Raw genomic sequence first — 14,528 nt, forward strand, 5'->3', positions numbered from 1 at the left:
CGAGTCTTCTCGCACCCACCGTCTCTCTATAGGTATACGTCACACACATATGTGCTCTTCACACCCTACCCTCAGAACTTTTCAAAAATAAAAGACCTTGCGCACCTTTTATTTTAACTCACACGACACACACTTATACTATTACTCTTGTGCCGAACGTTCTTTGGGTGTAGTATATTGTACTCTCGCGAAGAGAAGCGGTGCACGCACACACTAGTTTTCTCACCCACTCGTGGGTACGCGTAGGAGAACATTTTTTTGAAGCTATGAGCGCATTTGTTTACAAAGAGGCATCCCAGTAGACATTTTGACTAATGTAGTTTTCAACTTGATGGAGGGTCGGGGACCGCACGTGAATGATACAGTACATAGTGCGTCCTGGACGCGGTGATTTGATAGTGTGACCTGGAGGCGGTGGCACGTTATTGATCGAGTTTTATTTTTACTTGAACTTTAATTGAAAATAGTGGTTCGCTCATATTCAAATTAATAACGGCTAGTATAAAAAAAAACACTCCACTATATATATATATATATATTAAACCCATTAGGAGTCGTGTAAAGAGCGATCGATGGGGCTATCCACGTGGACACAAGGGGCTGGGCAGGTGCAGGAGAAAAAAGGGTTGAAAAAACACACCTCCCCATATAACATCGTTTCTTCCGGAGCGCACTTTCAGTGCACGGCGGCATTGGCGCACTTTATCCTCGTCGTGCACTGCATGCATCGTGATGCGAGGAACCAGTGACAACCTGTAATGTTGGAACAATACGTGGGACATATACTACATGCGGATGGTACTATATACTCACGTTGAGGTCCAGTATGGTGTGTCCGGCGCCCGGTTTGCATTATCACTTGTACCAAGCATGATGGCATCCTATGCGAGAATCGGCTCAGGTACGCTTGCATGTGGCAGATAATATGGCCCCATAAGTACCTGGCCAACATTTTACGTGCGTGTTGTTTTAGCCCGGGCCCATGCATTTCGCACCATTCAATATAGCTAGCCCGGGCGTGGCACATAAAAGCAAAAACGTAAACCGAAAGCTTTTGGTGTTTCGGCTGGATCTATTGCATGATCGACAAAAATATGGAGTTCGTCGACATGGAGGGGAAACTAAGTTATCAATTTTGAAGCTATGTTCTTGCAATATGGAGTTCTTCTAACTGAGCATGATTTCTTTTTTTTTCCATCATAGATCAACAACTAGTTTCTTGAGAACTTGGAAGTGTTTCTTGAGAACTTGACAGTGTGGTGGTGTGAGCAAGATGTTGGGTGGTGTTTGTTTAGGGGGCGGGGATATTTTGTGTGCTGGCGCATGCATGTGATACAGGTTGTGCCATGTCCGTGCTATATGCAAAATGAGGGCATGGTGTTAAGAAGAATGGCAGGGGCCGATCAAGATGGCGGGCTAGTAAATGTGCATGCGTGCAGCTAGTAAATGTGCATGCGTGCATGCAGCTCATGGCCTGACTTTATCTTATACAGTATATATATTTTGGCGAGACATGTAGTGCATGCATGCTGTTTCGGGCGAGTATTCGAGTGTGCGGGTGGATTGGGCTGCGATACTGTTGACTATGTGTGTGCATCTGTTTTGGCTCATATAGGTCCGAAGACAGGCCGAAGGACGGCCGTGACAACGACGCCATAAATATGCTACCACCAGACGTTCGAGTGAGGAGTCACGTCTTGCATAAACAGTTCCAAAAAACCCCCCCTTTGATGCAAAAGCTTTGAAACTCTAGATTATGAGCATGTCGAACTCATCGTACACAAGATCGATGGCTGGTTCGGCTCGCCAGCAGAGCCACGAAGGGGGGAGGGGGTGGAAGCATCCGAGCTATTGAGAAAGTGGCCGCAAAGTGTTGATTGTGTGCCGGCGGCGGTGGCAGTGGGAGCCCTGGAGATTTTGATCTTGAGCGCCGCCGTGAGCGTTTCCGGTAGGTGAGAGGTGGGGAAGGGGGAGAAAAACAGTAAATGATTTGAGTGCGCGTGGTGGTGAGACGATGAGGATTGTCTGGTCAAATAAAAAAAACAAGGTTACAGTGCTGCATAATGAGCGAGTGTTAAGGCAATTTGCGGCACGAGAAGTTAAAAATGACATGATTAGTACTTAAATGCAAACGCATGCTTCAATTAGGCTGGCCATAGTGGGGTAACATAAATAGTATCATGTACTTAAGACTTGTAAACGTGCTTATGTGACAGGCAATTAAAGAAGAGAGAGATGGTAATAGTAATATAGATAGATACCCTAACATAATAAATGTGGTGCTACTATGTGTCATGCATGACAATAAATGAGACCATCTATGATACTAATCTATAATACTATGCGCTATAGAGATAGTACCATAGACTAGTAACATATGCATGTTACTAGTCTAAGTTACTCCTCACTATGACCAGTCTTAGTCAATTAGTAATGGATGTATGTTATTGGGGTGCATATAAATTGTACACAGTTGTCCGATTAGTACACCATGATTAGGTAAATTGACGAACTAATTATCCACTAGTGATCGCATGACAACTAAAAAAACTATTGAACTAGCAAGTTAATTGCTTAGGTGCATTAATTGCTCCTCGGGATATATGTGTGACAGAGGTCAACCTAATGTGTCGATCTTGTACCTGTGCATCAAGTTGGTATAAAATGTAACCAGTTCCAGATTCCGACCTAATAAGGAGCTGGCTAGTGGGACATATGCTACGCGAGATGGATGAATCCAGGACCAAGGTGCTGGATTACGCGATGAATACTGCCGGATGAAAATCAGCTGCAGCTCCCTTATACATTGATCAGTAAATGCTAGATGATGATCCACATGTAAACCAATGGCGCTGATAAGCATACCACTGAACGTCATGCATCAAAGAAGCTTTTCGGTATGTTCCTCCTTCTCTCGTTACCTCCACGGCTCCACCCACAAACCCTAGCCCCCCAAATCCCATAGTCGATGCACTTCTCCCTCCCTCGTCAGACAGCCGCCACATCCCTCCCTCGTCTCTCCCTCGTCAACACAGCCACGCCTCCAACCTCCCTTCCTCGTTACCACGGCAAACCAGCTCCCATGGCGGCGACAGGGGCGAGGCGGGCGCGGGGGCTGCGGGCGGAAGCAACAGGGGTTGATGGAGGGTCGGGGAGGGGCGGTTGTAGGCGGGTTCGGCGGTTGGGGGCGAGCACCGGACAGGCAGAGGGAGCGTCTTGGTCGAGGGACAGCGAGGCTCGTCGGCTGGGCGACTTCGAGCGCTGGACAGGCAGAGGGAACGACTTGGTCGAGGGACGGCGAGGCTCGCTGGCTTGGCGACGCGAGTGCCAGACAGTCAGAGGGGCTTGGCCGAGGGATCAAGGTGAGATTCACACACCTTTGCCCATCTTGTTTCCTCCTTTATTTTCTCGTCAATTCAAATTTCTATTCAGCCATGTTCTGTTGCATTCTTCTATCGATTTTTGTGTTAATATTTTAGTATTGTTCGCAGGAATTGTTATTTCTTCTGCTGTACTATTTTTTGTGCTGTTCTACAGAAAGCTCATATAGTCAATTCGCAAAAAAGCTCTTATATATGTTCATCTGTGCAGCCTTGTAATAATATTAGAATACTTTGTTGTTTATTTTTTTTGCGGCTTCACAAAACCATTAAGCAGTAAGTCGGAGACCTCAGTTTTTTTCACTGAGAAAATGAAAATAAGTCATTAGTAAAGTTGGAATTTAAGTATTAGAACGTGTGGGGTGTTGATCGTGTGTTTGGTGTTGCTCTTTTGCATCAACTTAGGTGTGATTCATCATGCATTCATCCATGTTTATGACTGCTTCTGCCGCGTTGTTTGGTTATGTTTTGTGTCGATGGATTGCTGCTTTATCACCTGTTTGTACTTATGCCACGTGACTGTGTGTTTCTTTGCAGTCCATAACTTGTGATTCACAGCCTGCTCTGAAATTTTGTTTGTGTTGGACAGGATTCGTGCAACTCTTCCAATAGGAGGATAGAACACATGCACAAAACTTCGAAAGCCACAAAACCTGGGCGGAAATCATGGACTACACGTTGGTCAATATTGTGCAGGCAACCAGTTGCCACAATCGAACACAATAAGCATCACGGGAGCCTCCTCGTCGTCGGCGATTCTCCGGCGCCTTTGTCTGGTCATCTCTGGCTCCTGCCGTGCTCTCTGGTGCTCCTTTGCCTCATGGATGGCGCTCCCATGCCTCGGACGCACGCCCCCTCTCCCCCGAGCTCCAGATGGGAAGCAGCGGCCCCCCCTCTCCCCCGAGCTCGGGATCCATTGCAGCAACGGCAAGGTAAGCAGCGGCAGAGCTCCCACCTAGCACCTCCTACTAAATACCCCTTTTTTGTTCAAACACCAAAACACTTTGTCAGGGTTGTGAATCCTTAACCTTGTTATTTAGTTCAGTCCATCATAAATACAGCTTAGGAAGCAAGCTTCTTCTAAAATCATTGATCTGGTATTTTTTTAGGAGAGTGCCTTCATAACTGATTTGCAGTAAGGGGAAGCAGTGACTCTTGTTTTGCTAGTATTAATAGTTTTATTCTTGAAGTATTTGGCTCTAACAATTTGTTACCATAGCCCCTCTTAAGCAAGTTTCTTGCAGAACAGGTTTTCCCAATGCTAATTAGGGCACTTGTTTTCTATCTGTTTGCCCTGCTTTTAATTACTTTTTCTCCAGGCAGTGAAAGTTTGCAGTCGATGCCATCTAAGTAGGATTCTGGGTTGATTTCAGAGGAGATCAATTATTGTGAGAAGATGAAGAAGCTGAGAGTTGATACGGACTATTTGTGAAAGCAAGTTTAGGAGCTCAAAGCCAACAACAAGTCAACAACCAAGGCTTTGAAAAAGACGTAAGCTCTAATGTTATAAGATTTGATGCATGTTCTTTCATTAGCAATTGTTTTAGTTGTATGAACAAGTTATCTGCCTTGCAAATCTATTTTTTCATGGAGAAATATGAAGTATGTATTCTATACAAAGATGTCATAACAATGTGTAAAATTCAGAGTTTATTGAACATGATCACCACTGAAAAGTAGAAATGCATTTGACAAATGGCATCAAATAGTTTGAAACATTGGATTTCTGATTCACATGTTGGCATATTTATCTTATGGTCACTTAGGATTTATGCATCTGAGCTTCTCATTTTTTGTGTATCGTAGACAGAGTATGACTTCAACTTGTGATTTATAGCTAGAAAGCTCTTTGAATCTGATTTTTCTTTCCTATGTAAATCATCGTTCTTTTCGTATGTACTCATGTGGCTGCTGAAATTTTTCATGAACAGATCGACCCGCGACACCGGTAAGGCCACAACATCCATTACTGCTATGACTGTTGACTGAGGTGGGAAAGCATGGAGCCTTCCTTCTACTGGTGAGTATTACAGCTGAACCGATTATGGTTGTTGGAATGTCTGATTCTTTGGTTATTATCTTATTCACATAATCCCATTCGCAGGTATAGTTTGGTTTTCTTATGCCCATAGTTTTTTTTAGTCATGTTCGTGTGGAGGATGGAGTCAACGCTAGGCACATGGTTGATGGAGAAGGACAAGAGGATGAAGCTCTGACTTGCTTTTCCTATGGTATATATATATATATATATATATATATATATATATATATATATATATATATATATATATATATATATATATGAGACAAGAGGAGGTGTTCAGTTCCTTTGGATTGCATCATGAAAAACATCTCTTGTTTCAAATCAGAATAACATGAACATTCTTTATGAAGTGCTTCCTAGGGATAATCCAGGATTAGAAATAGAACTTGAAATTGCTTCATAAGAGTTTCTCTAAACATTTGTGAGTCCCTAATTAGATGCATTCGTGTCGGTGGCTGACCTTTTCCATTTTGGTTGTTCATCAGCAGCTATATGCATGTACGCTGTTGCTTGCATGACCACTTGCAACTGCGTTTCGATTCCCTATCCTTTCTGATTTCACAACCGTATCTTTCTTGATATAATTAAGCTTTTGTTCTATTTTAATCCTAGCATATGGTTCTCCTGTTTAATAAGCTAATTGATTAAGCTATCTAAATATGCTAAGTCCTTCTCAACAAGTAATGTAGTTGATCTGCTAAAATCGCAGGAGCCATTCAGAAAAAAATTAGGATCCTGTCAGATATTGGTCAGCGTGTTAGGATATAAGATAGCACATTAGGTTTTGTTATCACGTAATGCACAAATTTAGACAACTGACTAAAATTAATTGTGACATTGCAGATTTGTTGAGCCAATATATCGAGGCTTTCCTTTGCTGTTGAAATCTCTATAGAATTTCATAGAAGGTTTGGTTATGTTTTCTTCTATTCCAAATTTTAATTTAAAATTTTTTGACACTTTCATTTTTTCCTTTGCTGTTGAAATCTCTCAGTCACCATGTTGTAACTTGCAACATCGGGTGTCAACATTTATCAAACTCACTCCTTGTTAGTAATGCATGTCCAGATGATTGGTCGGAGTATGCATATCTTTGGACCCTTCCTCCTTGCGGGCCTCTCCACTAAAGACTGGGAGGCAAGAACCAGCGCCACCGCCATGTCTGTTGGTGATGCTCACGCTGGAAACCAGAGGTAGCATCTTGGTCTTGTCCATGCGAGCACCACATCTCTGACAATGCTGCCGCGACCAGAGGGCGGCGAGCTGATCCCCCATGGCTCCTCGCCGACGTATGACAACACCCACCTCCATGCTAATCGAGCTTTTTGACTTGTCCAGCATGATCTGAGACGCCGTCTCCACTTCAGTTCATTGGAGATTGTAATATTGATCTTAGTTCAGTTCAGTCTATTATGTGACCTCACTTTGTTATCTATGATTTCCTTCATTTCTTTGTTTTGGCACATGTCCATTAATTTGTATAGTGGAGCGGATGACCAAATTATTGGAACCTTCCCATGCTTTCCAGGGAAGTTGTTTGTTAGCTCTGCCCCAAACGTTGACAAGCCAGATTTGGGCTTATTTCTTCAGCTTTGCTGCACTGCAGCCTGATAGTATTTTTTTGTTGCTTGATGCTTCATTTTCCTACTTCTTCCTCTTAATGTGACCTTTTGATGCAGGGTGATGTTTCTTTATATGCCCCTCGAGGGATGAGGCCGGCAAGCCGGTGAATGCTTATCACAACAAGCACATGCTGTCGGGGTATGTGAGCATTCCTATCTTGACCTATTAGTGTGCTTTTGTGCCATCTGCCTAGGTGGAATTGTTACGGGCTGAGTAAGATTCCTTGGCTATTTACGGGTTGCAAGTATGATGTGGTTAATCAATATTCCATAATTGAGACGCATTGTAAGTTAATATATTTCTTCAGCCGTTGTGTGTGGCCAAATAAAAATCCTTGTGGGACATTATGGTGAAATTAAATTTAGTGACTTTATTGGTAGCCTGACATTTAGAACTGTTTGTGTTGAGAATCGATGGGTTCCATCTGATTTTATGAGGATGGGTCGCACAAACTATTGTAGGACTTGAACAGTTGAACCCTGGCCTCCGATCCACTGCAAATTGAGCATTCTTTTGTGATGAAATATTACATTGAAAAAGTTGTCATCAGTATATATTTCTTCTTTAAAGAAACGTTACCTCAGATATTGCTTTTTTACGCATGCAGTTTGTTGGGTATGCTTCCAGGAACATGGGCTTATGTTAGTGCTGGTGCATTTGGGAGATCTATAATTGTAAGTTTGTAAATCGTCGACGTTTTCTTAGTTCATCTTTTCTTTGCAAACTTGCTTTTGTTCCTACATCAGGAATACTTCTCTACTATACTCTTTCAAGCCATCAAGCTCTTTTTATCTTCTGACTTGTTAATAAGAATACCTCACATACTGTATGTGTTCTCTACTTCTCTTTTATAGAATAGTACTAGCCATAAGCCCATAAGAACCGTGTCCATCCCATGGATATGGGGGTGTCTCGCAGCATGTTGATGGTATCTGCTTTCTAGTGAAGTGTCCAGAATGGAATAACACTTGTATATATGAAATACAGACACCTTAATCCAACTCAAGGCAACCCTTAGTCTACAGTCTGACTTGGTGTTGCTATTAGCAGCTCAAGTATTTCAGCAAAGAATTAGAACATGGTGTTTCATTTGGAATTTTGAAAATCCAGTTGTATGTGTAGTCAGGTCGGTTGATCTATAGTGTACCGTAGTATTTTTCTCTCCTTTCCTTGTGCTAATTTTTCCTTATGATCTCGTTATGTTTGTCCAGCTAGAAAATCAGTAGGTTTTTTCATGTCCAACGGTTACTTGAGGCACTGCATTTCGGATCGACGTCGCTTTATTCATGGGTTGGGTTGCCAATTTCGAGCTGCTTAATTTACGGGTTGCGATTGTTGTCACCGTTGTTGAATACAAATTATATTATCCGGATGGCTAGATTTTTATTTGTGTTTGTGTCACAGGCTGCAAAGAATCTTGTAGCTGTGGCGGCGGCCACACTTTCAGTTCCTGCTTTCAGGGCACCTACTACAAATATACCTTCTGGATCAGGTATGTATCATATGGCTGCTTGTCTGTCCAACACACACATGAACTACAACCTTAATCGTTCTCAGTAACCTGTTATGTGATTAGAGTCCTCCCATCTGGGCACTGCAGTCGTCCTTGCACCGTCACACACAGCGTCGGAGACACGAACGAGGTCGAGCAGTCCGTGTCTTCGTCCTCTTCCCTTGGCGTGTGGAACCTGATATAAACAAGAGGCCAAACAATATGTGGCATCTTCATCGTCGTCCTCTCGTGTGGCACCGGAGAGATGGACAAGGAGGCCAATAGCTGGAAGTGCGGCAGACTGTAATGCTTTGGTTGATGAGGAATTATCTTTGTACATAGTGGTTTGTTTGATGGGACCCATCTGGCACCGCCGAGCTTCCGCTCAAGCGGCGTGCCATGGGGGCGCCCCAACCTCTAGTGTGTGTGTATATATATATATATATATATATATATATATATATATATATATATAGCAGGAGTCTCGGTGCTTGCTTTATTAGGGTTCCTCTCTTTCACTCTCATGCTCTCCAGATCTAAAAAATGCATAGGTGGCCACACACACTCTTTCTCTGCTCATGGCTGGTCACAAATCCGGCGTAACCACCTCGACCAGGGAAGGGGTGTAGGTGCGTCGTCCATGCAGTCGTCGACGGTGAGGGAGGAGACCAACAGCTGCCCGCGTGTTCTGATCGACGGCCGTGCCATTCTCTCCGAGATAGCGTCGGATCGGGAGGGCCTTCGACCCCTTCTTCCTCCCCGTGGTATTGTGGCCAAGATGCGGCCTCCAGACGTCGTCTTTGCCACGTGCCGACGACCCTCGGGTATATATTCCTTCGAAACCGACCTTTCTCTACTGCCTCAGTTCCTCACGTGGCTGCGTGTGCATATTTTTCTACTCCCGTCGACTATTCACGTGGCTGCGTGTGCATATTTTTCTACTCCCGTCGACTATTCCAAAGCCACGTAGACTTTTACTATTATTAGAGGTAGTTCATACAGTCGAATTTAAGGGTTGATTCAAATAGGGAAGAAAGTGGGAAATCTATAACATGAATTTAGGACATGATTCTAAGAGGAAATGGGGAAATGTAGCATGAATCTAGGACATGATTCTAAGAGGAAATGGGGAGAAAGTAATGGATACTGGCTACCCAACTGCTCCCTTGGTTGAAAAGGTGAAGAAAGCATGGTGGATGGCGAAGAGTGGGGGAAGTGGACCTGTCTCTTTGGTTGAAAAAAGGAAAGGAAGTGAGGGGCGTTGGGGGACAACACAAATGAGAACGAGCAGCTCTAGATTTCCTGTGCTCACATAGGAAAATGTCACCGAGGAGATAAAAAATGGGACAAATGCAGACATGCTGCCTGAGTGTTTGCTGCTTTGGGCAACCACATTTGCCTCACCAATTTATGCCCCTGCTATCCCTACGCCTATATCGCTACCGTTAATGTAAAATCACATAAACTATTAAGCAATGCCACCTAATGTCACTATTAAGTAATGGTCTAGTGCTGTCGATAAATTGAAGCAATGCCACCACCATTTTATTTCCCATGAATTGTGTTTTTGTAGTCACACTTAAATCTCACACCGCTAGCATTGCTTCATCCCAGTGGAACTGCAAAATTTTGATTGCACATTTTATGACCATGTGCTATTCTCATGACAGTAATATTAATGCTACTGTTCTGCATGTTAATCTAGTGACAGTGTTGATGTGATGTGATGCTACTTCTTACTTAAGGGCATTTTCATACTGTCAATGTAGTGCCAATTATAACACAATAGATGCTGATGTTAATCATATGCCACTGCAAATAACTGTCACTATTTAAATAACCGTATTTCATATTTGCGGAAACAAGGATGTGTGTCTCCATATCGTTTCTATCAGCGCAATCAAAAGTACACACCTCCGTTTTAGTAGAACTGCACAAAATGAGATGGCTATTCCTAGCTGCCGTTGCCTAACCACCTATCTTCCAGGTATTCCTACATAGGTAGTGACTAGGTAGAATGGCCAACGCAATCTGAAAGAAGCTGAATCATACATTTTACTTCCTAACTGCAGTGCAGGGACGAGCGAAAACAATTGTATCCTAGTCGGGAATGCACTTTCTCCCAATTCATCCATGGACGGAGGACTAGCTAGCATGGCTGCATGAAGGTTTTTGGGACAGGTGCACGAACAAAAGGCATTATGGTCTGCTTATTTCTGCAAATAGCAGTGCTTAAATTTAGTAGAACTGCACAAAAAGTTTAGATGTTCAATACACTACATGGTTCAGTTCAGCATTCCAATTAAGAACACAATTATAATTGGTTATTTTGAAATGAAAGAACCTAACCTTGGATGGTGGCAATATTCCAACTAAGAACACAATTATAATTGGTTATTTTGAAATGAAAGAACCTAACCTTGGATGGTGGCAACAAGAAAAACCAGAGTGAACTCCAGGAAAGTAAAGCCTGCCTAGGGAGGCCCTTTGCTCAGAGAAGCATTGCTTGATTTTTTTCTGATTTGTAAACCTTTTCACAACTTTGTCTTTTGCTATGAACTAGTAAATATTTGTTATGTTCTATGAATCATTGAGATGTATAAAATTTCTTAACTTATGCTTTTCAAGTATTTTATGAAGCTGAGTTTAATGTGCATGTTCAACATGAACACTGGACTAGCATGTGAACATTTGGAATTTACAGTGTGGCCTCAGTTAACTGCATGAACCACTGTAATCAGATATGCAGTTGCTTATATGTCAGACAATAGATTATTGATTGTTAGCTAGTTGATAGCCGACTTTTCTAGTGTTGAAGCGAGTTGAGTCAATGTGCCTTGTTTTGCAGAACTTTTTACAAATGGGGTAGTACCAGCAGTGTTTACATGTACTTAACCAGCCTTACCTACCCTATGTATACATTAGTGCACAATTCTCAAAAGAGTACTCTATTACATCAAACACACACTGCTCGTATGATAAACCGTGACAACTTATGTCTTACCATGCCATATTACATGAAAAAACTAGTGAGGACGGATATGTTTCGGCAACAATTAGGATGGTTCTCACATGATTCACGGGCGCACAAAAGTAGCAGTAGTTCCCATAGACAGATTCAAAGAGAGTACTAGTCCAGAGGGCTCGATAATAGGCAAGGTTCGGATAATTAGACACAATCCAAACTACTATTAAACACTAGGTGGGGCAACTATTTCATGCCTCGATCTAATTTGCGATTTACATAAGACGGACCTTCCCATGAACATCACCGAGGATGTCCAGCAGCAGCTCAATCCTGTGAATCTTTCTGAAGATAACCTTGTGGCCTTGCCACTCATAAACTTATTTTGTGGAGGCATGCCACGTCATCTTCCTGCATAAGATTGACAAGAACAGTATGCCTCACAAAGGAACGAGTAACTTTGAATTTCTTGTGCTTCAGTACACCCTGGACAATACGCCTGACAACAGTGAGGCTGGAATACATCTCGACATTGGTATAAATGCAAATGGCTTTCAGGATCCAACAACCTAAGAACTTTGTTTTCCCAGTACATATATTTAGGTCATCTGCCTCATAGCGAGTGACATGTACAACCACACAATCCTTGTCCGCATCAGGGCTCTAATTGAAATAGAAACAAATTCTGAATTACTTACCAATATAAGAAACACAAGTTATTTCAACCAATATGTAGAGTCAAAGGTCTGCATGACAGGGAAGGTAGCATGGCATCGAAGCTAATAAAATTTTGCATTATTTATCACCGCATACTTAGATGAAAAATAACATTCGAGATCGGCAAAGAAGAAAATCACCTTGGGTACCGCAACGGGGGGGACACATCATCGAAGGGGGAAAACTGCTCGTGTAGGGCCATGAGGGCTGTAACCTCAGATGGGGCATTGACCATCTCAGTAGTGGCCGTGAGCTTATCTGGATTCGGCTCAGTGGCTACCTCCATCTTCTTGGAGCTCTCTGTCTCGTGTGGATCAGCCTCCTGCGCCTGCTCCAACATCGGTAGATCTTTGCCTGGTTCTCCTTGCTCCATCATGAAACTGACGAATACTAGGAGATGTGACGCCCTCGATTCAACCGTACACTAATAATACATGCAAATGTGTACGATCAAGATCAAAAACTCACGGGAAGATATCACAACATAACTCTAGACACAAATTAAAATAATACAAGCTTTATATTACAAGCCAGGGGCCTCGAGGGCTCGAATACATAAGCTCGAATACACAAGAGTCAGCGGAAGCAACAATATTTGAGTACAGACATGAGTTAAACAAGTTTGCCTTAAGAAGGCTAGCACAAAAACAACAACGATCGAAAAGGCAAGGCCTCCTGCATGGGAGCCTCCTAACTACTCAAAGTCGTCAGCGGTCATCATGTAGTACTAGGCACCCTCGGGGTAGTAGTAGTCATCAGTGGTGTCGTTTGGCTCCTGGGATCCATCATCTGGTCGCAACAATCGGGTATATGGGAAAAAGAGGTAGCAAAGCAACCGTGAGTACTCATCCAAAGTACTCGTAAGATATACATCAGATCTAAACTAAGTACGCATATGTAACAAAGGAAATGGGTTGTATCTGTGGACTAAACTGCAGAATGCCAGAAAAGAAGGGGAAAGCCTAGCCTATCAAAGACTAGCATCTTCAAGCATCTTGCAGCATATAGAAGAGTACAGATCAACATAATTTAAAGTAGTAGTAGCGTTATCAACCTCGGCCAGAGATCCTTTCTCGACTCCCTGCGAGAAAGCAATCCCAGAGCCATACTATCCATTTCTCATAACCATTTCTCATCTCAAGTATCCAATTCTAATTGTATCGATCGGGATACAACTCCAAGTGTCTGTTACCGTAGGACAGGCTACCGATAGATGTTTCTTCCCTGCAGGGGTGCACCAACTTACCCACCACGCTCGATTAACTCCAGCCGGAGACACTTTCCTCGGTCCTGCCCGACCTCGGCCAAACAATATGCCGCAACCCGACCTAGGCTTAATAGAGAGGTCAAGCACGCCAGACTAAACCTATGCCCCCAGGGGTCTTGGGCCATCGCCCCGGTAACTCCCGCACGTTGCGTGGGGGGCCGGTGAGCAGACCTAGCTACCTCCTTAAAAAGGCATGTGCTTACCAGTCCAACCCGGCGCACGCCACTCAATCACATGACGTCTATTAAGCTTCGGCTGATGCATACGACGTAGAACGCCCATACTATGCCCACGTGATGGTTAGTGCTATCAGGCCATAGGCCCCTCGGATCAAATATCCAAACCGTTAGTGAGTTGGCAGTGCTGTCACGAGCAGAGACTCACGAAAGATGTGACCCCGTCGCCCCGTCTTGAGTACTTGCGGCAAGGGCTAAGAATGCCCGGCCACGCCTCGTAAGTATCTCACGGGCACCTTCCAGGTCAACCCGACTTCACATGACTCGCTATTACGCTCGCGCGGGTACCCCTCAGGGCCGACCCTTCTTTAGTAACATGGTTCAGTGCAAAGTCATAGTAACCATAGTAACTGTGTATCTAACACCAAGGGGAAACCCCGAGGAATCACCCCCGGTGAATTCCACTCGATGTTATCATCAAGGTGAACGTAAGAGGATCCACCCTCGAGGTTCACACTTGAGGGGTTGCACGACAGAGCCGTAACGGAAGTGGTTAAGGAGGAAATCACCCTCGATGACCTCGACCGTATAGCTACACTATAGAGGTCTCATCAGGAGTGATGTAAGAGGTTCCACCCTCGGCACTCGATGGTAACTCTACAGAGTCGTACAACTAGGGGGGGGGGGATGTGCGGTGTCGGGGCCTGGATGTCGATCACGTTGATCGAATCATCGAACATAAAGCGAGGCAACTGGGACAAGGTGGGGGTCACTGTTGGATCACTAACAAACCTATACTAAGCAGTTTAGGATAAGCAGGTAAGGTAACAATAAGCAGGTAACAAAAACAGGCTATGCATCAGA

General features: G+C 43.6%; 1 long non-coding RNA gene across 13 annotated transcripts; it reads left to right on the top strand.

Moving 5' to 3' along the window:
- The first annotated feature begins 2,723 nt into the window (after positions 1 to 2,723).
- Positions 2,724 to 11,200, top strand: LOC125537181. Of its 13 annotated transcripts, none has more exons than XR_007295655.1 (10): positions 2,724 to 3,362; positions 3,970 to 4,312; positions 4,700 to 4,871; positions 5,312 to 5,400; positions 6,268 to 6,332; positions 6,493 to 7,185; positions 7,655 to 7,721; positions 8,452 to 8,539; positions 8,624 to 9,363; positions 10,612 to 11,200. It is a non-coding gene; the product is annotated as an uncharacterized LOC125537181 (long non-coding RNA). The 13 variants fall into 13 exon arrangements; XR_007295657.1 differs by adding an exon at positions 5,485 to 5,611 and having other exon boundaries at positions 2,727 to 3,362; positions 6,479 to 7,185; positions 8,624 to 11,200; XR_007295653.1 differs by adding an exon at positions 5,485 to 5,611 and having other exon boundaries at positions 2,728 to 3,362; positions 8,624 to 11,200.
- The last annotated feature ends 3,328 nt before the right edge of the window (positions 11,201 to 14,528 follow it).

The sequence above is a fragment of the Triticum urartu genome, chromosome 2 (genome assembly GCF_003073215.2).
Source record: "Triticum urartu cultivar G1812 chromosome 2, Tu2.1, whole genome shotgun sequence".
NCBI classification, from domain to species: domain Eukaryota; kingdom Viridiplantae; phylum Streptophyta; class Magnoliopsida; order Poales; family Poaceae; genus Triticum; species Triticum urartu.